Source organism: Mesoplodon densirostris, chromosome 8, assembly GCF_025265405.1.
Source record: "Mesoplodon densirostris isolate mMesDen1 chromosome 8, mMesDen1 primary haplotype, whole genome shotgun sequence".
In the NCBI taxonomy this organism is placed as follows: domain Eukaryota; kingdom Metazoa; phylum Chordata; class Mammalia; order Artiodactyla; family Ziphiidae; genus Mesoplodon; species Mesoplodon densirostris.
In genome coordinates, this window is record NC_082668.1 from 39,775,581 (window position 1) to 39,800,396 (window position 24,816).

The following is a 24,816-nucleotide window of genomic DNA, read 5'->3' on the forward strand; positions in this document are numbered from 1 at the left end:
GAGGGCTCAAATCAGTAAAATTAGATATGGCAAAGGAGAAGTTACAACAATCACCATAGAAATACAAAGGATCATAAGAGACTGCTAAAAGCAACTATATGCCAATAAAACAGACAACCTAGAAGAACAAGTTCTTAGAAAAATATAATCTCCTAAGACTGAACCAGAAAGAAATAGAAAATATGAACATACCAACCACAAGCCCTGAAATTAAAACTGTGCTTTAAAAACTCCCAACAAACAAAAGTCCAGGACCAGATGGCTTCACAGGCGACTTCTTTCAAACATTTAGAGAAGTGTTAACACTTATCCTTCTGAAACTATTCCAAAACACTGCAGAGGAGGGAAGACTCGCAAACTCATTCTATGAGGCCACCATCACCCTGATACCAAAACTAGACAAAGATACCACAAAAAAGGTAAATTATAGGCCATTATCACTGATGAACACAGATGCAAAAATCCTCAACAAAATACTAGCAAACCAAATCCAACAATACATTAAAAGGATCATACACCACGATCAAGTGGAATTTATCCCAGGGATGCAAGGATTTTTCAGTCTCTAGAAATTAATCAGTGTGATACACCACATCAACAAATTGAAGAATAAAAACCATATGATCCTCTCAATAGATGCAGAAAAAGCTTTTGACAAAATTCAACACCCATTTATGATAAAAACTCTACAGAAAGTGGGCATAGAGAGAACCTACCTCAACATAATAAAGACTGTATATGACAAACCTAAAGCTAACGTCATACTCAACTGTGAATAGCTGAAAACACCTCCCCTAAGATCAGGAACAAGACAAGGATGTCCACTCTCCCCACTTTCATTCAACACAGTTTTGGAAGTCCTAGTCACGGTAATCAGAGAAGAAAAAGAAATAAAGGAATCAAAACTGGAAAAGAAGAAGTAAAACTGTCACTGTTTGCAGGTGTTTGCAGATACTATACATAGAAAATCCTAAAGATGCTACCAGAAAACTACTAGAGGTCATCAATGAATTCAGTCAAGTTTCAGGATACAAAATTAATACACAGAAATCTGTTGCATTTCTATACACTAACAATGAGAGATCAGAAGGAGAAATTAGGGAAACAATCCCAGTTACCATCATATTAAAAAGAATAAAACACCTAGGAATAAACTTACCTAAGGAGGCAAAAGACCATTATTCTGAAAACTGTAAGATGCTGATGAAAGAAATCAAAGATGACACAGATGGAAAGATATACCATGTTCTTGGATTGGAAGAAGCAATATTCTCAAAGTGACCATACTACCCAAGACAATCTACAGATTCGATGAAATCCCTACCAAATTACCAATGGCATTTTTCACAGAACTAGAACAAAAAATCTTAAAATCTGTATTGAGATACAAAAGACCCTGAATATCCAAAGCACTCTTGAGAAAGAAAAACGAAGCTGGAGGAATCAGGCTCTGAGTTCAGACCATACTACAAAGCTACAGTAAACAAAACAGTATCATACTGGCACAAAAACAGAAATATAATTCAATGGAACAGGATAGAAAGCCCAGAAATAAACCACCCACCTATCATCAATTAATCTACAACAAAGGAGGTAAAACTATACAATGGAGGAAAGATAGCCTCTTCAATAAGTGATGCTGGGAAAACTGTATAGCTACATGTAAAAGAATGAAATCAGAACACTCCCTAACACCATACAGAAAAATAAACTCAAAATGGATTAAAGACCTAAATATAATACTGGACACTATAAAACTCTTAGAGGAAAACATAGGAAAAACACTCTTTGACATAAACCACAGCAAGATCTTTTTTGACCCACCTACTAGAGTAATGAAAATAAAAACAAAAATAAACAAATGGGACCAAATTAAACTCAAAAGCTTTTGAACAGCAAAAGAAACCATAAACAATATGAAGACAACCCACAGAATGGGAGAAAATATTTGTAAACAATGCAACCGACAAGGGATTAGTCTTCAAAACATACAAACAGCTCATGAGGCTCAATACCAAAAAAACGACCCAATCAAAAAATGGGCAGAAGACCTAAATAGACATTCCTCCAAAGAAGACATACAGATGGCCAAGAGGTATACGAAAAGATGCTCAACACTGATAATTATTAGAGAAATGCAACTCAAAACTACAATGAGATATCTCCTCACACCAGTCAGAATGGCCATCATCAAAAAATCTAGAAACAATAAATGCTGGAGAGGGTGTGGAGAAAAGGGAACACTTTTGCACTGCTGGTGGGAATGTGAATTGGTACAGCCACTATGGAGAACAGTATGGAGGTTCCTTAAAAAACTAAAAATAGAACTACCATATGACCCAGCAATCCCACTACTGGGCATATACCCTGAGAAAACCATAATTCAAAAAGAGACATGTACCAAAATGTTCATTGCAGCTCTATTTACAATAGCCCAGACATGGAAACAACCTAAGTGTCCATAATCGGATAAATGAATAAAGATGTGGCACATATATACAATGGAATATTACTCAGCCATAAAAAGAAACAAAATTGAGCTATTTGTAATGAGGTGGATAGACCTAGAGTCTGTCATACAGAGTGAAGTAAGTCAGAAAGAGAAAGACAAATACCGTATGCTAACACATATATATGGAATTTAAGAAAAAAAATATGAAGAACCTAGGGGTAAAACAGGAATAAAGACACAGACCTATTTGAGAATGGACTTGAGGATATGGGGAGGGGGAAGGGTAAGCTGTGACAAAGCGAGAGAGAGGCATGGATATATATACACTACCAAACGTAAGGTAGATAGCTGGCGGGAGGCAGCCGCATAGCACAGGGAGATCAGCTCGGTGCTTTGTGGCCGCCTGGAGGGGTGGGATAGGGAGGGTGGGAGGGAGGGAGACACAGGAGGGAAGGGATGTGGGGACAGATGTATATGTGTGACTGATTCACTTTGTTGTAAAGCAGAAACTAAAAAAAAAAAAAGGAATAAATGCATTCTTCTGATATTTAGGCTTCTTGGGAGTGAGAAATAGATATTAGACTTAATTTTTAGCAAAATTACATTAGACTGCTTAAACTAATGTATCATAATTTTCCCTTAAATTGCACATTCCTTTTAATCCAGTAAGAAGGTAGATGAAAGACTTTTGTAAGTTTTAGTATGGAAAGATCTATGGTGCCATTAAAGCGAAAACCTTGGGGGAAAAAAAAAAGAGTCATGTACCAAAATGTTCATTGCAGCTCTGTTTACAATAGCCAGGAGATGGAAACAACCTAAGTGTCCATCATCGGATGAATGGATAAAGAAGAAGTGGCATATATATATACAATGGAATACTACTCAGCCATAAAAAGAAACGAAATTGAGCTATTTGTAATGAGGTCGATGGACCTAGAGTGTGTCATACAGAGTGAAGTAAGTCAGAAAGAGAAAGACAAATACTGTATGCTAACATATATATATGGAATTTAAAAAAAATGTCATGAAGAACCTAGGGGTAAGACAGGAATAAAGACACAGACCTACTAGAGAATGGACTTGAGGATATGGGGAAGCGGAAGGGTAAGCTGTGACAAAGTGAGAGAGTGGCATGGACATATATACACTACCAAATGTAAGGTAGATAGATAGTGGGAAGCAGCCTCATAGCACAGGGAGATCAGCTCGGTGCTTTGTGACCGCCTGGAGGGGTGGGATGGGGAGGATGGGAGGGAGGGAGATGCATGAGGGAAGGGATGTGGGAACAGATGTATATGTATGACTGATTCACTTTGTTATAAAGCAGAAACTAAAAAAAAAAAAAAAAAAAAAAAAAAAAGAATCTGCCTGCTGATGCAGGGGACATGGGTTCAAGCCCTGGTCCAGGAAGATCTCACATGCTGTGGAGCAACTGGGCCCGTGTGCCACAACTACTGAGCCTGCGCTCTAGATCCCACGTGCCACAACTACTGAAGCCCGCAACCCTAGAGCCTGCGCTCCACAACAAGGGAGGCCACTGCAATGAGAAGCCCGCGCACTGCAAGGAAGGGTAGCCCCCATTCGATGCAACTAGAGAGAGTCCACGTGCAGCAACAAAGACCCAACACAGCCAAAAATAAAATAAATTAAATAAATAAATAAATAACGTGTTGGTGAGGATGTGGAGCAACTGGAGCCCTTGTACACTGCTGGTGGGAAGAAAAAGTGGTTCAGCACTGTGGAAAACAGTCTGGTGGTTCTTCAGAAAGTTAAACATAAAATTACCATATGACCCTGCAATTCCACTCATAGGTATATATCTCAAAGATATGAAAACAGGTACTGACAAATACACATACAAGTGTTTATAGCAGCACTAATCACAACAGCCAAAAGGCAGAAACAATGCAAACATCCATCAACAGATAAACAGATAAAGAAATTGTGGTGTGTGTGTGTACATATATATATGTGTGTGTGTGTGTGTGCGTGTATACACACACACATACATATATTGGGTTGGCCAAGAAATTCGTTTGGGTTTTCTGTAAAATCTTATAAAAAACCCAAACGAACTTTTTAGCCAACTCAACACACACACACACACACACACACACACACACAAAATGAATATTACTCAACCATAAAAAGGAATGAAGTACTGATACATACTGATACAAAAACATGGATGACCCTCAAAAACATTATGCTAAGTGAAAGAAGCCACATACAAAAGATCTCATATTGTATGATTATATTCATATGAAATATCCATAATAGGTAAATCCATAGAGACAGAATGCAGAGTAGTGGTTGTCAGGGGCTGGGGGAAGGAGGGAATAAGGAGTGATTGCTTAATGGGTATGGGGTTTCCTTTCGGGGTATTGAAATGTTTTGGAACTAGACAGAGGTGGTGGTTGCACAATATTGTGAATATTGTACTAAATGCCACTGAACTGTTCACTTTTAAATGGCTGATTTTATAGTATGTGAATTGCACCTCAGTTAAAAAAAAGAACCGCAATGAGATACTTCACACCTACTAGGATGGGTGTAATTATTTTTTAAGTTTTTTTAAACAAGTTTAGGTGAGGACGTAGATAGTGGAATGCTCATACATTGCTAGTGGGATTGTAAAATGGTGCAACTACCTTACTTGTGAAACAGTTTGGCAGTTTCTCAAAATGATAAACAGAGTTATCACATGACCCAGTAGTTTTGCTCCTGGAGAACTGAAAACATATGCTGAAAACAAAACAAAAAGAACTGTACACAAATGTTCATAGCATTATTCTTTTTTTTTTTTTTTTTTTTTTTGCGGTACGCGGGCCTCTCACTGTTGTGGCCTCTCCCATTGCGGAGCACAGGCTCCAGACGCGCAGGCTCAGCGGCCCAGCCGCTCCACGGCATGTGGGATTCTCCCGGATCGGGGCACGAACCCGTGTCCCATGCATCGGCAGGCAGACTCTCAACCACTGCGCCACCAGGGAAGCCCCATAGCATTATTCTTAATAGCCAAAAAATGGAAACGGCTTAAATGCCTATCAACTGATGAATGGATAAATGAAGTGTGTTATATTCATGCAATATTATTCAGCCATAAAAGAAACGAAGTACTTATATACACTACAAAATGGACAAACTTTGAAATCATCATGCTAGGAAGCCAGACCCAAAAGGCCACATACTATTTGATTCTATTTACATGACATGTCCAGAACAGACAAATCCATTGAGGTAGAAAGTAGAATAGTAGTTGCCAGAGGTGGGCAGGGGTAAATAGGGAGTGACTCCTAATGGGTACTAGGTTTCTTTTTAGGATGATAAAAAAGGTTCTAGAATAAGATAGTGGTGGTATTTGTGCAAACTTGTGAATATACTAAGAAATCACTAACTTGTATATTTTAAGAAGGTGAATTTATGGTATATTAATTATATCTCAATAATAAAAGGTACTAAAACAATCAGATGATCCACCTAAGAATAAATGAACCTTGGACTACATCTTGCATGATATACAAAAATTAACTTGAAGTGGATCATACACCTAATATTGAACAAAAAAGTTCTAGAGAACAAAGGAGAAAATCTATGTAATCTTAGATTAGGCAAAAATTTCTTAGCTACAACACAAAAAGTATCATCCATAAAATTTGAAGAATTGATAAACTGGACTTAATCAAAATATAAAACTTCTGCTCTTTAAAAGAGCATGAAAAGGCATAATACAGAAGAAAGGTAGGTAAAGCACATATAAAATTTGTTTATATACAAATAGTAATAACTATTACATGAGGATTAATAGGACACTATTTTTAAAGCTCTGAAATATAAATTATAAGAAAACAAACAACTGAATTAAAAAGGGTTAAAAGATTTGAAGAGACACTTTAAGTTGTTGATGGCAAATAAGCAGATGAAAAGGTACTCAATGTTACTAGTCACTGGAGAAAAGCAAAGTACACCACAATGACATACCCCTACACACCAATCAGAATGGCTGAAACTGAAAGAACTGACAATGCCAAGTGCTGGTGAGAGTGTAGAGAAACTGGAACTCATATATTCCTGGTAGGAATGCAAGAAGGCACACATCTTTTGGAAGACAGTTGAACATATATTTACTGTAGGATCTAGAAGTCCAATTCCTGATATGTATCCAAGAGAAATAAAAATACATGTTCACATATGAATATTTATACAGGTTTTTTCATAACTGCCAAAATCTGGAAGCAATCCAAATGTTCTTCAATTGGCAAATAGGTAAAGAAACTGTGATATAACAGAACATAAACTACTGATACATACAGTAACATGCATGAATCTCAAATCTCAAATGCTTTACGCTAAATAAAAGAAGCCAGACTTATAATGCTACATATTGTATGATACAATTTATACGATATTCTGGAAAAGATATAACTACAGGGATAGAAGAACAGATCAGTGGTTGCCAGGGGATGGGGATGGAGGAAGAGGCTGACTACTAAAAGGCACAAGGGAACCTTCCGGGGTGATAGAAATGTTCTATATTTTGATTGTTGTGGTGGTGGTTACATGATTGTGTTTATCAAAGCTCACAGAACTGTACAGTAAAAAAAAGGGTGAACTTCACTCTAAATTATAACTCAATAAGCCTGACTTTAAGAAAACATAGCTTTACAATGAGTACACATGTAAAAAATATCAAGTTAGACCAAAAAACGGAACTCTGTAGAAGCACTGTCATTTGGCTTAATAGAACCTCTCTAACGAGCAAGTATCTTTCAGCCCCATGAACATACACTTAGTCTACATTAAAACAAATGAAATCAGACAAGCAAAATAATAATACCATGTTTTAATCACAAATAGCATTTGCCTTAGCCATGAAATATTCACTAGCATTTTAAAGCAAAAAGTATTAATGAATTGAATAGTATCCACCAAATTCCCAAATTTTAAAAAACATATTTGAGGCCACATTGACACCAGCAAAGTCCTTGCCACAGGAAGTCAGCTTTATTTAAAAGATTTTTGGGGTGGACTGTTTTCAAGTCACTAGATATGAGTGACTAAACCACAGAAGGTACCTGCCAGCTTAGTGAACTGTCTTTGAGCTCCAGCTCAGAATTTAGCTTTTCTTCTCTCCCCAGTTCTTAAGCTAAAAGTTCACATATATGGTACTAAGAATGCTATTTACTTGAGCCAAGAAACAGTCAAGGCTTGATGACTATATCTGACACCTGTTGCTGGGTTTATTGCATGCGGATGGGCTGAGAGTCCTTGATGCTCCAGATATATTCTCTAGATGATAGTGAGACATAATCTTGACCCTGTTCAAATTTTGAAATGCAAACAGCAATGTCTTAAAGTTTTTTTTTTGATTGAATAAGGATTGTATTTGTTTCTCTGGCCATTCTACCTTCATAGAACCCAGAAAGGGGTATCTCACAAATAAAGTGGCAAGTGCTAACAAGTTAGGAAGCTTAGTTTTTTTTAAAAAAAACCAAAAAACAAACAAACAAAAACACCAGCATCGTCAGCAATCATCCCTTTGCAGCCCACAGGCCCATTAGCTCACTCTCAGGGGACTCCGTGGCTAAACTCCTCGGTGAACACTAGGGTCCGAGGCAGTGAGGACTCACTGGCAAACACGAGATGCTCAACGAGCAAACATTCCCCAGACGCAGCCTTATGCTGAAGTGACTGGGGCGCTCCAAGTGCATCCAGCTTCGCGGCTTCTCTATTTCCCCCATGTTTTGGTATTCAACAAAATAACCCATCTCCTCATTCAGATAAGCTGATACAGGAGGCAGCAATACAGAAGGAATTAAATATAATGACATAACAACAAATAAAATGTGGAATACCTTGCTTTTAGCTAATTCCTCTTCCAAGTTGCATTTTTCTTCTGCTATTTCTTTCTCGGTTTTATTAACCTGCCCAAGAGAAGGGGGAAAAAAAGAAATGGGTCATTTTAAAAACAGCTGACAGGCTCTACTATAGCAGATACACTCTGCATGTCAATTAATACCTACACTGCAGAGATAGCACATCCTCTCAGAAAAGGGGCCACTCGGGGAGTCTCTGAGGCAGAGCAGACTTCACAAATAGCCCTGAAATTAGAAAGACACGTCTGCATGTCAGACTCTGCCGGTTCTTTCCTAACTAGGAAGACAGGGCTGTTTCCCCTTACACTGTTTCCACTACACTGTCCCACTTCTACTGGGAAAATCGAGTTTTAAATCTGACTCCTTAACTAACATGAGGATGTGTGAATGGTTAACATTCACTCACGCTATATAAGGGCAACTATTTGGCACAGTGCACTCACATGCTAAAAGACACAGATTAGCCACCCAAAGGTTTCTTTCATGGGCAACTCAGACAAACTGCCTCTGGGTTGTATTTCTTGTCTTTTGCACTTACAAGAAAATTTTAAAACAAGATCACCACCACAACCAGGAGGTAACATAAATCTGCCTCTACCTACCTCTCCCTGAAGTCCTTCTTTCTCCTCTAGCAGAGAGGTCTTCTCTTGCATTGATGCTTCCAGTTCACTTTGCAATCTTGCAATAGTTGTTTCTAGCAGCTCTTTTTGCACAGCTGCCCTCTTCTCAGCATCCTGTGCTTTCTGGATACACTGGTTATGCTCAAGGACTAAATGGTCCCTGCAGGAAGAGAACAAGGAGAAATGAAAGCTGAACGAGAGTTCTTCTTTAACAGAAAGACTAAATGTTCTTACAGAACATATCTCCTGCCTGAGAGCAGTTACTGAAATGTTCTAAAACTAGTTCCTTGAGGCCAGAGTCTTTATTTTTGTGACTGGCCCAGCAAATGCAGAATTAAACATTTTCATTAAAGATAAGAAATACAAATGCGAAAAGTTGCCCACAGTTTACTTATAGATGCATTTGGAGTTGTGTTTTCTCATTCTGAACAGTCTGTAGCTCACTTGTGATACTGGCATGGGCTGCATCCAGAATTAAGTTTTGTTCTTGAAATGTCTGTGTCATCATTTTCTGTTCTTCCTGAGTGTTAGAAGCAATATTAAAAGTTGAGATGCCAGAAGTCATTTGATAGGGTATCACTCGAAACAACTGATCAAAGATACTGATACTTACAAAAGACAAATTTAATTTATATAAATAAAACCTCTTTTTAAAAGAATTTATCTTAATGTCCAGCTTGCTCTTTGTACCTACCCTGACCTGACCACAATTCTATCATTTTATAGCTCTTCTAGCCAATAATCAAGAGGCATTATTTATCCAGCTTGCTGCAAAATTTATAAAACTCCTAACATGAACAAATTTTTAGATATCATGCATAAAATAGACAACTGATAGGAACATACTGTATAGCACAGGGAACTCTACCTAATGCACTGTGGTAACCTAAATGGAAGGGAAGTCCAAGAGGGAGGGGATATCTGTATGTGTACGGCTGATTCATTTTGTTGTGCAGTGGAGGCTAACGTAACATTGTAAAGCAACCATACTCCAAAAAAGATTAAAAAAAAACTATATTAAGTATATTTTGGTACTTCAAAATTTCAACATACTATATTTTAAAAAGTAAAACAATATCAACGTATATAAAGTGAAATGATCGCTCCACCTCTATCTCCCCCACATCTCTTCCAAATAATTCCATTCTCCAGGGACAATCATGTTTCATAGTTTAGTGTAAATTCTTTTGACAGTATCTGAAATTGCACTCATATATTGCTACAGCAGATGTCTAAGACTGTTCTGCACAATTTCCTCTGGCTTTACTATTTTCAATTATCAAAACAGCATGTTTATGCACACCTCCTCTACCTACAAGTTATAAAGCTTCTGTAAATAGAGTATATATTAATAACTATAGTTGTAAACATATTTTAAAACACTTCTTTTTGAACAATATTTGATTGCAAGGTAAACCTTTACACCTTCATACTTGGTAAAATGGGATCTCACTTGTGTCATATTCCAAAGTTTTAAAATGTTTGTGAAAGTGTTGCATACATAAGTCACATTATTCAGTCTACTAAATTGTAAGTTCCATGAAAGTAGGGACTTGTCTTGTTCACTGCCATAATTCTATCTAGATCTAGCAACATACTTGCATGAGGTAAGCACTAAATGCTTGCTGAATAAAAAATACTTATTGAGTACCTGTTATGTGCAAAACACGCTTAGCCCTATAGGTAATAACAAAGGTATGTAAGACAATGTCCTAGGAATGTAGTACAGGACATGAGCCATGCACATAAACTACTACTATAGAATGCAGAACAAGAGAAGCAACATAACATAAATGATTAAAAACACTGAGTCTGGAGTCAAGTCTAGATTTAAATCTGGCTCCACCCTACACTAGCTGGGTGATTTTGGGCAAGTTGATTAACTTCTCTAAATCTTATTTTTATTATCTGTAAAACAAGGATGACAAATATCCCTTTACGTAACTGGTAGGAGTAAAGGAGGTAATATATGTAAAATCCTTAGCACAATGCTTGGTATATAGTAAGTATGCTCAAAAAAAAAAAAAAAAAAAAAAAAGAGAGAGAGAGCCTTATTATTACAGCCTGTTCAGTGTCCTAGAAGGAGAAATTAAAAGACAAAACTGATTTTTTCTGATTGGAGTGATCAAGCTTCTGGGTGAAAGTGAGTCTTAAAGAATGAACACAATCTCAAACAGTTGAAAATGAAGTAAAGACCATTCTCAGCAGAGGGAATGGCATAAGCAAAATGGGAAAGCACAGGTCTTTGGGAAAAAGATAAATACTTTAGGGTCAGTCAGAAGTATTCTCCATAATTCTATCAATACTGGGACAGGTAATTACTTTTCCTAAAGTAATGATATTTGAGAAGAAACCATTAAGAAAGCTCTGAGTGTAAGGCCAAATGACCCCTCTGATGAAAACAGAAAACAACTAATTAAAAAATAAAATAGTTCAGAAAAACCCTTGAAATTAATGGCTAAAATATTTTATGTATCCAGTTGGCTATTTGTATTTCCTGATCTCTTAGCCAAGGAGGCTTCCTGATGACTCTACCAGAAATTGACTAGTGTTAAAAATGAATACCTGCAGAATGGCTTGGTGGTCAGCAATGATTCTGGCATTTTCCATTCTAACAGTCTGAAGCATTCTGTTCAGCTCTGAACACTTTCTAGTCAGTTGGTCATTCAAAATCTAAGACAACATATATAGCAAATCACAGATCTCTCCAATAAATAAGTCTTTTTACTTACGTATCATCATTTTTAACAACGGCATAGTATTTCACAATACATGTGAACCTAATTTATTTAACCTAATCCCAATTGATATTTCATTAGATTATAAAATACTTTCAAACATTTGGAGTCATCATCCTAAACAACTGTAAATTAAAAGGGGAAATTTGGTGATACAGTGGAACAACTGAAGCATTTGGCAGTTTACCAATCTTCCATTCTTCATAATTTTGAATGCTGGTCAATTACAGCAAGACATCTACAGAATGGAATTTACAATGTAGATGCATGGCCAATGTTATAGAAATCCATTCTCAAAACTGGATGATGAGCTTTCAGAATTGTTTAGCTGATAACAAAATACCTAAGCTCCTTCATCACCAACTACAGTATTCAAAAAAGCAAAATACAGATCACTGTGCCATTTCACAAGATTAACCTTCCAAAATAAAACAAAAATCTTTTCTGCAACATACATGTAGTTAGTTTATAATTCTCTTGTCCTTTTGGTATTTTGAAAATTTGTATTCCTGTGGAAAATATTTATCTTAATTCTCAGTTATTTTTGCAAAGTATATTTGGTAAGGATCTTATGTTTTAATGTATAAACTCTTTAAGGATGGGGCAAATAACTCTGAAGGGTTAATAGAAAAAACACTCAAAAAAACAGTAACAAGAAAGGAGAGATAAAGATTATCTGGACAGCATCGTAAGTGGGACAGCATCATAAGACAGGAATACATTCATGGGCATCTTAAAGGTATAACCAGATGCACAAACTACTTATCAAGGAATACTTGGGGATAAGACAGAGGAGAACTCTTGTTCCTTGAAAAGAAATAGCTAATTTTCTTTACAGCTAGATTGCTGGGCTCAAATTCCAACTGGGTCACTTACTAGCTATATATATATATATTTTTTTTAACTTATTTTTGGCTGCGTTGGGTCTTCATTGTTGCACGCTGGTTTTCTCTAGTTGCGGTGAGCAGGGGCTACTCTTCATTGCAGTGCGTGGGCCTCTCATTGCGGTGGCTTCTCTTGTTGCAGAGCACGGGCTCTAGGCTCGAGGGCTTCAGTAGTTGTGGCATGCAGGCTCAGTAGTTGTGGCTCGCAGGCTCTAGAGAGCAGGCTCAGTAGTTGTGGCACATGGGCTTAGCTGCTCTGCAGCATGTGGGATCCTCCCGGACCAGGGCTTGAACCCTGTTCCTTGCATTGGCAGGCGGATTCTTAACCACTGTGCCACCAGGGAAGCCCTAGCTATATTATTAAACTTCTCTGTATATCAACTTTCTTATTTTTAAAATGGTAATAATAATAGTTCTAAAGAAGTCCTATTGAGAGGATTACAATTTGTTAGTAACATGAAGTGCTTAGAATTGTGCCATGACTGTAGTATGGATTCAGTAAATGTTAACTATCATTTATAGTAAGAGTAGTAGTAGTTACTCTTATCATTATTTTATGAAAGATCACATTTTGTATTTTTTTTATCATAAAGAGAGCATAACAACACTATGATCCTAACACTGAAATAATCAAATTGTACTAACAAAAAGTTATTTTAAACGATCAATACTATTTCTTTGGGCCCTATGAGAAATAACTCGGTTGCTTGCATATGTGGTGACTCCTCTCCATATACATGCATATACAGAAAACATCAGCTGAATTTGGGAACCACCATCCCACATAAAATGATTACACATAACTCCAAAATCAGCAAGTATTTATTAGGTTCCTACTGTGCTTTGACATAGAAGATACAAAGAAAGTATAAGATAGCCCTTGGCATTGAACTGCTTAGAGTTTCATTGGGGGAAATAAAAGGTATACATTTAGTGAGTAAATTAGAAAGCAAACAAGGCAAAGTTTAAACTAGTGCATGGTTTAGCAGTATATCTCAAATACCTACGTATCACAGGAATTTAGAGGGTGAAATGGGAAATGTAGTTAATTTGATGATGTTTCACAAATGAAGTAAATCTTACGGAAATAAAAATTTTGGATGATGGCAATGGTATGAATTCATGTAACCAGAATTAATCTTGGTTCTTGGTTCTTTAACTGAACAAAATTAACATCTAAACACTAGAGAAACGGGAAGATTTACCTGTGCTTTTTCTGAGGCTTCATGAAGGGATATTATTTCAGACCTCAAATATGCATTTTCTTCATGTTCCTTATTGAAAGACATCTGTATATTCTACAGGAAAAAAAAAGAATTTCTCTTTTTCTACATGTAAGAGCTATTACATGTATCCCTATCAAAATACCTGTTCTGTATTGTGGCTAGTACCAATTCAAGTTCTAATATACATAGATGAGTGTCTTATAAAGGATTTTTTAAAATCTTGATATATCCAACTCCAATAATTTATAAATTATTTATCAAAAGTATTTATTAAAAATATTCTCATACTGGGACTCCAATTAGAAAGAATTTGCCTAAAAACAAACCTTGTTATTTACCTAGTATCCTTACATCAAAAAAATTCTACTAGGATGAAATATTTTTAGTTTATGTTACATACGCATTTCTTCCTATTAGCAGTATGAGCTTATTATTTCAAAGAAACACACGCAAGGATCTTTTAAAATTATTAGTAGGGGAAGAGATTTTCATCAAGGAATACCTGAGGGTGGAGCAGAAGAAAGCACCTTTGTTCTGTGAAAAAAAATGTTCTCTTTGAGATGAGGGAAAGGTGATGGGGATGTGAGTTTTGGGCTGGGTTTTACCTAATAGGTACTTAGTCAAATGGGGAAGAACAAAGTCTAAGTCCTCTTCCTTCAGAGACAGAACCACTTTTCTAGCTTTCCAAAAGAAGCATCTCAAGAAAAGTTAACATCATATAACATCTACACCATGAGACTGATTTAGAAATGTCTTGATATAAAAGTAGTAACATTTATTCTATTTTTTATTTTTTATTGTGGTAAAATACACATAACAAAATTTATCATTTTAACCATTTTTAAGTCTTTTTAATGAAATGTCTTTTTTACTGAAGTATAGTTGATTTACAATATTGTGTTAGTTTCAGGTGTACAGCACAGTGATTCAGTTATATATAATAATAATAATATTAATATTATATACAAATATACATTATATTATTATATAATTACATATAACAATATGCATTCTTTTTCAGATTCTTTTCCCCTGTAGGGGAAAGGGGTGGGGAAGGATAAATTAGGAGGTTGGGATTAACATATACACACTACTATATATAAAATAGATAACCAGCAAGGGCCTACTGTATAGCACTATACTCATTTTAACTATTTCTAAGAGTACAGTTCACTTAAAACTATTTTTAAGTGTTAAGTGTTAAATTCAGTGGTAGTAAGTACATACATTCATGTTGTTGATAAACCATCACCAAAAATAGTTAATATTTCTTACATTTCATAGAAAAAGCTTCACAGCAATTCATTTGCAATAGGTATAAAATGCAAATAAGTCTCATTAGGTTTGCCAACTCACCTTTTTTCAAACTATAATAACCTGCATGAAATGATTTATTTCCTAATACCCAGTTGACAACAGTTCTGGATATACACTCATTTACACTGAAACTTTTTTTAATAAAGATTTTAGGAGAATCAGAAGGACTGTAAACCAACATGAGTGAGGAAATACTATTTAGTGAAGATATGAAAGAAAACCTCTGTACTCAAAACCTCAAAACCTACCTTATTTTCTTCAACCAACTTGGAAATGAGGTCATCTCTAGAAACTAAAAACAAAAAAAGTCCACATAACTATGATGATAGTAACTTACAAGTACATCGAAATCACATGGTATTTTCCCTGAGAAACTTTGATTAAAAAAAAAATTTGTTTTAGTCTGTATTTTGCAGAAATAAGGAGACCGCAAGTATTTCTATCATATTTTTATAGACTGGAAACTAAATCCTGAAATTATCAAGAAACTAGTCCACAGTCACGTACAATGGCAAATGAGGTCACATTTTACTCAGTGCACAGATGATAATGAGTCCGAGGGATTTCAAGACAGAGAGGCACACAATCAAAAAGATCAAAAAGCCTTTTGTTAGATTACCCTGACAAAGGCTCAATAAAGACAGGGAGATCAGTTTAGTAGCTGTTGCAGTAACCCAAGTGTAAAACAATGAGAGCTGGCTGAGGTAATGATGCAGAAGGAAAAGACTTGTGAAAAGCAAGCAGGGAGAATTATCAGGACTTGGTGACTGACTGGTGGGGTAAAGGCAATAGATGAGTCAAGGAAAATACCTAGTGTACAGACCTGGACAGTGGGGGTGGTTGGTGGATTCTAACAGGGAATTCAGGGCAAGGAGCAGGTTTGGGGGATATAATGAGTAAAAATGACTGCAAGACTTAAGCTTTCATCATGTGTTTTGAGGTATCTGCAAAGCATCTAAATATAGATGATTAGTTGGCAGTAAGATACCATCTGAAGCTCAGGAGGATGATTTGGTGTAGGAAAAAAAAAAGATTTGAAACCACTCAGAGTATGTATATACAGTGAAAATAAAACCAAAGGCAGAAATAGGAGAACAGTTTGGCACTGTATACTAGTAGCCAAGAGATATAAACTTTTCTGAGGTTAATGTTTGGCTTCATAGAAAATTCATAAGGATCTATTAGTTTTGTTTCACTTAAAAATTCTAAAGCCAGAAAATTATAAAACACATAAAAACTCATTTTATTTATGATATACTCAGAAAAACTGTACTTCTTGAAAATGAGTCCAAGACTCATTTTAAATAAATTCTAATTTAACATATGTGAAGGATCAAAAAGATAAACTACATGATCTATTTTGAAAATTCCACTAATCAAAGAAAGACTAAAAGGGGAATGTTTATCCTACTTTGGAGAACAATTTAATCACTTTAATTAATTAATTAGTTAATTAATTAATTAATACACAAACATATACACACACATATATACATATAATGTTTATTGCTAATAAATAATTATTAATAAGTACATTTTAAAATTCATTGAAGCAAGTATCTAAAGGCATTCCTTTTATTAATATAGTTAGAATAACTATTTGTACCTTAAAGTAATAAAATTGCATGCATGTAAAGCATCTATTATTCAATATGAAGCATATAGCTGGTATTCAGACAGGCTTCCTTTTTTATGTTAATTTGAATTACTGTTATTCTAATCTCAATGTTTTTAATGGTCTTCCATATATTCTTACAAAATTCAAAAAGCATTAATCCTTTAAGAAAGTAACATTTTAAAAAATCACTTAATCAGAAGGACAACTAATATAATAGAAAGATCTGTGTTTAGTCCCAGCTATTCTATTTACTGTGGGTCCTTCACTATAGATCTTTTCATCCTTTTGTAGAATGGGGTATATTTTCTTATCTTTCTCACTAGTTTGCTGTAAGGCTCAAATGGGATAATGTGGTAGTACAATAAAATGTAACATGTATTTTTGTAGGCATGCGGTCACAGGAAGACAGAAAACTATTTAGGGACATTATCAGTGAGAACTTCACAGAATAATTCATTACTCAACAACTATATGGAAAAAGAATACTTTCTGCTAAAAGCAGTAAGTAAAAGCATTGAATGGGTTACCCTTTATGGTTTCTTTTTTCTAATTTTCATTCCCCTTTTGGTATTCCCTGTCCTCATGACAGCCACAGAGCAGGGAGGCCACAGTGGCAAGAACACTGGGTTTGCAGTTAGAAGATCCAGGTTGAGGCCTCACTTCACCATTTACTCATTTTGTAACTTTAGGAATTACAGATAGTTTTGTGTATGACATGAGATAATGTATGTGAAAGCCCTGTGTAAACCATGAAGTGTTATTCATGCGTAAAGCACTGCACTGGAGCTCTGTGTGATCTCTATAGTGAGATCTACCTGAAAACTGCTGTTACAATTATATATTAACAAACAGTCGTCTGATAAGGGCTGTTGGGTTGGAAGAAGCATGTCTCTGAGCAACCTGGGATCAAGTCTAGACACTTCCGTTTCCTAGCTCTGTCACCTTTTAGGACTCTTTTTTAAAACAGATGTTTTTTCCTCCTCAAACGAGTAGTTAATCTAACTTCTCTCTATGGTACCTTACAACTATCCATTTCTACAAATACAAGTTGACCAAAACAGGTCGATAACCTGAAGAATGGAGAGTCTGACATGATAAATCGTTAGAATCAGTAGGATAGCAAGGATTAATGACCTCATTTCCTTATTAGCATTCTATTATCCAATATTCAATCTAGATTTATAGAACCCAAATATTCCCAAGTCCACAGTTAAATAAACCTGAAAAAAATCCACATAAGTTGACAATTAAGAGGGTCAAATTCTATTTTATTACCAACATTCTCTGTCTTTCTCAGTGCCACAGATAAAAAGGAAATCAGCAACTTTTTACATTCAGGTCTGTGGGAAATACCAGTAACACTGGCCACTTCGAGAATTTGGAATCTTAAGAGTTTTCGCATGAAATCTCAAAAAACTAACAAAAGTGTAATTTCTAGCATCTGTTTTCGTACCTAGATCAGACTTGAGCTGTGAGGTAGCGGTCTCCAACTCTCCTTTCTGTTGTCGCTCCTGTGCCAGTAGTTCTTGGGTGGTCTGAAAACAGCAATGCAGTTTTGCTGCAAAATTTGCACCTGAAATCGTATAAGAAAAACTCCTTTTCTGTAAGGTAAAGATTTCTACTAAGCTAACTTATAGCACAGGTATAAGGTAGATTTTTCTGATCTTAATGTTCCTGGAGGAAGAAGCGGTGTTTATGTGTTACAGTTAAAAGATCTCAACAGAGTGCAGTGTCTTACAGCAGTGCTGTCCAGGAGAACTTTCTGTGCACTCTTCAACAGCACTCAAAATGTGGCCAGAGTGAATGAGGAACTGAATCGTTAATTTTGTGTAATTTTAACAAATAAAATTATTTTTCATTTAAATAGCCACATGTGGCTAGTGCCTACTATATTGGCAGTATAAAGTATAGCAATAAAGGATCATTTGCAAATTCTTTAAGTAGAATCCTCTTTATTCTACTTAAGGACATTGTAGAAGGACAGCACTCATTAAAGTAATAAAAATTATGTAATCTAATAATAGGTATTATGATTTGAAACTACTAATTGCCTTGGTACTTAGAATTTAAAATATTCTAAATTACATATAGATATTTCAAATAACAACTTTGATGAAAGCAAAAACATTATGCTAAAATAAATAATGAGACTTGAAAACAGCAGTGTAAACACATTCCTGATTATTTGACTTATTCCTTGCTTCAAATGTCAGCTCAGTTTAAATCTTTCTTTTCTATGCACATCATATACAATACATATAACATGAGACTAGGTCAGTGCCTTCCAAAATCAATTCTTGTAACAGAGATTATATGGTGTAGAGGGAAGGATTCCCTCCCAGGAACTAAGAGTTCACTTCTGTGAAGCCCGAGACAAAATAACCTCTCTGTCCTTAGCTCCCTTATTCATAAATTAAGAGCGCTGGACTAAATGGCATCAGAGTCTTTTCTTATTTTGCACTAAAATTTTTAAAATTGTAGTAAGAATGTTAATAGAGGAATACTAAAGAAAAGAATTTAATAAATCTAGAGGAAATAAGCAAAACTATAGGTTTGTAGGTAAAACATTAGCTTTTCCCTTTTGGTTTCACTTTCCCAACATAAACAAGGAGAGAAAATCTCTCTACCTGTTTCCGTTCCACCTCCACTGTTGATCCCATTTCTTGAATTTTGAGTAGCATGGCTGGTCCAGATTTCTCAAGAGATTCCCTTAGGTGCTTCTCTTGAGACAGTTGTCTCCTTAGCTATAGAGCAACACTGCAGTTAGGCAAGACCAAGGGAACTTCATAGCAGTTTAACAAAGATCAAAGTCACCATGAAAAGTTTACCAGACACGCCATCTCACCCCCATTCTTTGTTCATTTATGACTACTCAGAAACATGCTTTTGTTTCTCCCTAACGGATAACCTTCTAGGAAATGCAGAGACAAATTTGTTACCCTCATCTTCCTACTGTGTAAGTCTGTTTTCCAAACTGTGGGTCAAGACGCATTAGTAAGTTGCAAGAAGCACTTGAAAAAGGGGGGAGAAAAAAGTAGAAAATATCAGAGCACATAGCAAGTAGTAAGGAAGGGTAAGTACTGCTTCATGAAATGTTTGTGTATATGCATGTATGTATGGTGTTGTACTGTAAAATATGTCTTACAATGTATTGCTGTCAAAAGAAGTTTGAAAAACACTAATATGTCTTAGTATATGTATTTTCTGTATTTCTCTATTTTCTAACTTTATTTTTAACTCTTTATTTTCCTGTAGTTTGATTTCTTCACCTATATATATATATATATATATATATATATATATATATATATATATATATATATACATATCATCCCATAGTATTATAAACATGCCTCTGAAAGCTGTTTCAATTATGTACTGGAATTTTTTTTTCATGTATTGGAACTTAAAGATCAAAACAAATAATGAAGTAGTTGTTAAGCAGCAGACAAAAACAACACTCAAAAATTTGGGTACACTGACCTTATCTCCATCAATAAATGACTATAAAATGAGTCAGATAAAGATACAAAGAAGGTTAAGAGTCTCCTTTATCATGAAGTAAAATAATCCTTTCTAATTTAAATGGGAACTGAAAAATGCTGTTCCTTTTATGAAGTGACGTTAAATTGAAAGAATTTCCTTTTTAATTTATTTACTTATTTATTTATTTTTGGCTGCGTTGGGTCTTCGTTGCTGCACGTGGGCTTTTCCTAGTTGCGGTGAGTGGGGGCTATTCTTCGTTGTGGTGCACGGGTTTCCTGTTGTGGTGGCTTCTCTTGTTGTGGAGCACAGGCTCTAGGTGAGTGGGCTTCAGTAGTTGTGGCGCACGGGCTTAGTTGCTCCGCAGCATGTGGGATCTTCTCAGACCAGGGCTTGAACCCATGACCCCTGCATTGGCAGGCGGATTCTTAACCACTGCGCCACAAGGGAAGTTCCAGAAATTCTATTTTTAAACCCCAGTAAACATGACGTAAGAGTACACTTTATAACTCTTCTCTACATTGTACATATGCACTTTATATGTGTTTTCTTGAAGGATGATATATTTAACAATTTAAGAAGTTTTTAAAAAGTGAAATGAGATGAAAAATATGTTGACATGAAATAGTTACAAGATAGCCCGTTTTGGAAATGTTCTATGATTTTCTTAACCATACACCTAATATTGAACATTTGGATATTTCCAGTGTTTTGTTATTCTAAATACTGTTCTGCTGAACATGCTTGTGAATAAATCTTTCATTGAATTTCTGATGATTTCCTTGGGATAAATCCTACAAAAGGAATCACTAGGTTAAAGGTATAAACATTTTTTAGAATTTTGATACATTTTGTAATTCTCCTTCCAATTTTATCTTATCAGTAGTATTTGAATAAATCTCATCAGCACTACAGATTATCATTTTCTTAAATCTTTGCTAATAAATGAAAAACAACACCTTAATATTTTTGCATTTCTTTGGTTCCTAGTGAGATTAAACATTTTCTAATATGGCTATTAGTTCTTTATATATTTTCTGAACCGTTCTTATCCTTTGTCCTCTGTTTTTTTTTAAGTCATTTAAGTTCTTTAAAAGGGACGATTATTAACTGTCTAGTTTTGTTATTTTTGTTATTTTATTAGTTTTGCTTTTTTTATACAATATAAGATTTTAATTTTTATATGGTCAAATTTATCGAGCTTTTTATAATCCTGTTCCTTCTTTTCAAGCTTAGAAATTCCTTCCTTATCCAATAATCAGTTAAATATTAATATTAGAATCTTATTTAAGAATGAGTTATAGTTTCTGTTTTGGGCTATATTTTTCAGGTTTTATTTTAGTATCAGATTATAATCACTTTATAATTTAGAGTAGCATAATATACTTTTCTAAGCTCTACATCGAATTATATAGTATAATTTGCTCAAGATATAATTTAAGTGCCTTATAAAGGGAATCTTTATTTGATAATTATACTACTATGATATTCATCCCTAAAGCATTATGAAGGGCTATCAGTTAATCTATTTCATGTTCATCAGAACCAGATTTCATATATATATATGTATTTCTTATCTCTTAGAAAGATATATACTGCATTTACTTTACCTTTGTATAGTCCTTTGTTATGGGCTGAACTGCATCCCTCTGAAATCCATATGTTGAAGCCCTAAACCCCAGTATCTCAAAATATGACTGTGTTTGGAGATAGAGCCTTTAAAGAGTTGTTTAAGTTATGAGGCCGCTGGGGTGGGCCCTAATCCAACATGACTGTTGTCCTTATAAGAAGAGGAAATTTGTACGCAAAGAGACACCAGGGATGTGTACACAGAGAAAAGACCATGTGAGGACACAGAAAAAAAGGCAGCCATCTGCAAGCCAAGGAGAAAGGACTCAGGAAAAAACCAAACCTGCTGATGATATCTTGATTTTGAACTTTTCACCTCCAGAATGTTGAGACATCAATTTCTGTTGTTAAAGCCACCAGTCTGTGGTACTTTGTTATGGCAGCCCCAGCAGACTAATACATCCTTCCTGCCTCACATACCCTCAAAATGTCCCTATTTGACTAGCACAGTCCTTCTTCAGGTCCTTGACAAGTTCAATGAAAATTCAACATTTTACTACAGCACCAAGAATTAAGACTTCCCCAATAAAAAAATAATGTTAAGTGGCAATCCAAAGGATAGTCTTTTCAACAAATGGTGCTGGAACAACTAGACATACACATACACAAACTCACCCAAAGAATCTAGATACAGACCTCACACCTTTCACAAAAAATAATTCAAAACCTAAATGTAAAATGCAAAGCTATAAAACTTCTAAAAGATAACATAGAAAAATCTAGGTGACCTTGGGTTTGGCAATGATATTTTATTAATAGATATAATACCAAAAGTACAATCCATGAAAAAAAATGGGTAAGTTGTACTTCATTAAAATTAAAAGCGTCTGGGGCTTCCCTGGTGGCGCAGTGGTTGAGAGTCCGCCTGCCGATGCAGGGGACACAGGTTCATGCCCCGGTCCGGGAAGATCCCACATGCCGCGGAGCGGCTGGGCCCGTGAGCCATGGCCGCTGAGCCTGCGCGTCCAGAGCCTGTGCTCCACAACGGGAGAGGCCCTAACAGTGAGAGGCCCACGTACCGCAAAAAAAAAAAAAAAAAAAAAATTAAAAGCGTCTGCTCTGCAAAAGACACTGTTAAGAGAATGAAAAGATAAGCTAAAGATTGGGAGAAAATATTTGTAAAACATATACTGGATAAAGGATTGGTATCCAAAATATAAAAAGAACTCTAAAAACTCAACAATAAGAAAAAAAACCCAGCTGCAAAGTGGGCAAATGATCTAAGATACCTCACCAAAGAAGATAGACAGATGGCAAATAAGCATATAAAAAGATGCTCAATATCATGTCTGTAGAAAACTGCAAATTAAAACAAGATACTATACATATGCCTATAAAATTGGCAAAAATTCAAAACACTGACAACACAAAATGCTGGTGAGGATGTGGAACAACAGGAACTCTCATTCACTGCTGGTGGGAACACAACATGGCATAGCCACTGCAACAGGTTGGCAATTTCTTTTTTTTTTTTTTTTTTTTTTTTTTTTTTTTTTGCGGTATGCGGGCCTCTCACTGTTGTGGCCTCCCCCGTTGCGGAGCACAGGCTCCGGACGCGCAGGCTCCGGACGCGCAGGCTCAGCGGCCATGGCTCACGGGCCCAGCTGCTCCGCGGCATATGGGATCCTCCCAGACCGGGGCACGAACCCGTATCCCCTGCATCGGCAGGCGGACTCTCAACCACTTGCGCCACCAGGGAGGCCCTAATTTCTTAGAAAGCTAAACATAAGCTTATCATATGATAAGTATGAATCGTACTCCTAGGTATTTATCCAAAGGAGTTGAAAACTTATGTCCATACAAAAAACTGCATATGAATGCTTACAGCAGCTTTATTCATAACTGCCAAACTTGGAAGCAACTAAGATGTCCTTCAGTAGGTGAACGGATAAACTACGGTACATCCAGACAATGGATTAGTGTTCACTGATAAAAAGAAAGGAGCTATCAAACCATGAAAAGACATGGCGGATTAAATGCATATGCTAAGCGAAAGAAGCCAGTCCAAAAAGGCTACATGCTGTATGATTCCAACTAGAGTGACAGTGAAAAGATCAGTGGTTGCCAGGGGCTTGGGGAAAGACAGGGGTCGGGGAGGGAGGTGCGGGGTGATGTGTATGTAGAGCACAGGGCATTTTTAGGGCAGTGAAGCTATTCTGTATACTGTGATGACCAAAAAGTAAAACTTAATCTAAACTGTGAATTTAGTAATCATGTATCAAAACTGGTTCATCACAGACTAATACAGAATGTGAATAACAGAGGAGGCTCTGGGGGTGGGGAGAAAGGATATATGGGAACTCTGTTTCTGTACAATTTTTCTAAAAACTTAAAACTGCTCTAAAAAGAATCTATTAAAATAGCCAAAATATTTTTTTAAAGCATGAAACAATATACTCCAACTAACAATGAACAATCATGCTTTTATAAGTAACTATTGGCAAAAAAAAATACTCTACATGAGAATGTCCCAGATAGCTACACTTACCACCCTAAACACACTGAAATTCATAATTTTTAAAATAGTATATCTATTTCTGTTTTGTATAACAGAATATTTTAAATATAACTTGATCCTTTGATTTGGACTAATGTCAACTATTATTCTGTCAGGGAATATTGAGGTTTTTAGGCCACTGTCAAGGTGTATTGAATTGGTAATTCTTCTGACTCTTCCACTGCTTTCAGCTGCAAATTTTTAGTCCAACAACTTTTAGCAGCCACCTACTCCATAATTCCAATCTGTTATCTACTTAAATTTAGACTGAAATGAAAGTTTTAAGGTAAAATTAGATGAGCAGACTTATTAAAAGCTTTTTATTTTAAACACAGCTTTAGTGTAAAAGGTCTTTTTATGTCCACTTAACTCTAGTATATGGGCAACTGCATGAGTTTCACGGTAACTGTTTCCCTCCCGGCTCAGAGAGCATTTATTTTTTATTTCTGGTTTTGTGGCAGTATTGAGGTGAAAGGAAG

At 35.8% G+C, this 24,816-nt stretch overlaps 1 pseudogene; it reads right to left on the reverse strand.

The window, feature by feature from the left end:
* Positions 1-24,816, reverse strand: part of LOC132495297 (coiled-coil domain-containing protein 150-like) — a 92,271-nt pseudogene that overhangs the window by 55,067 nt on the left and 12,388 nt on the right.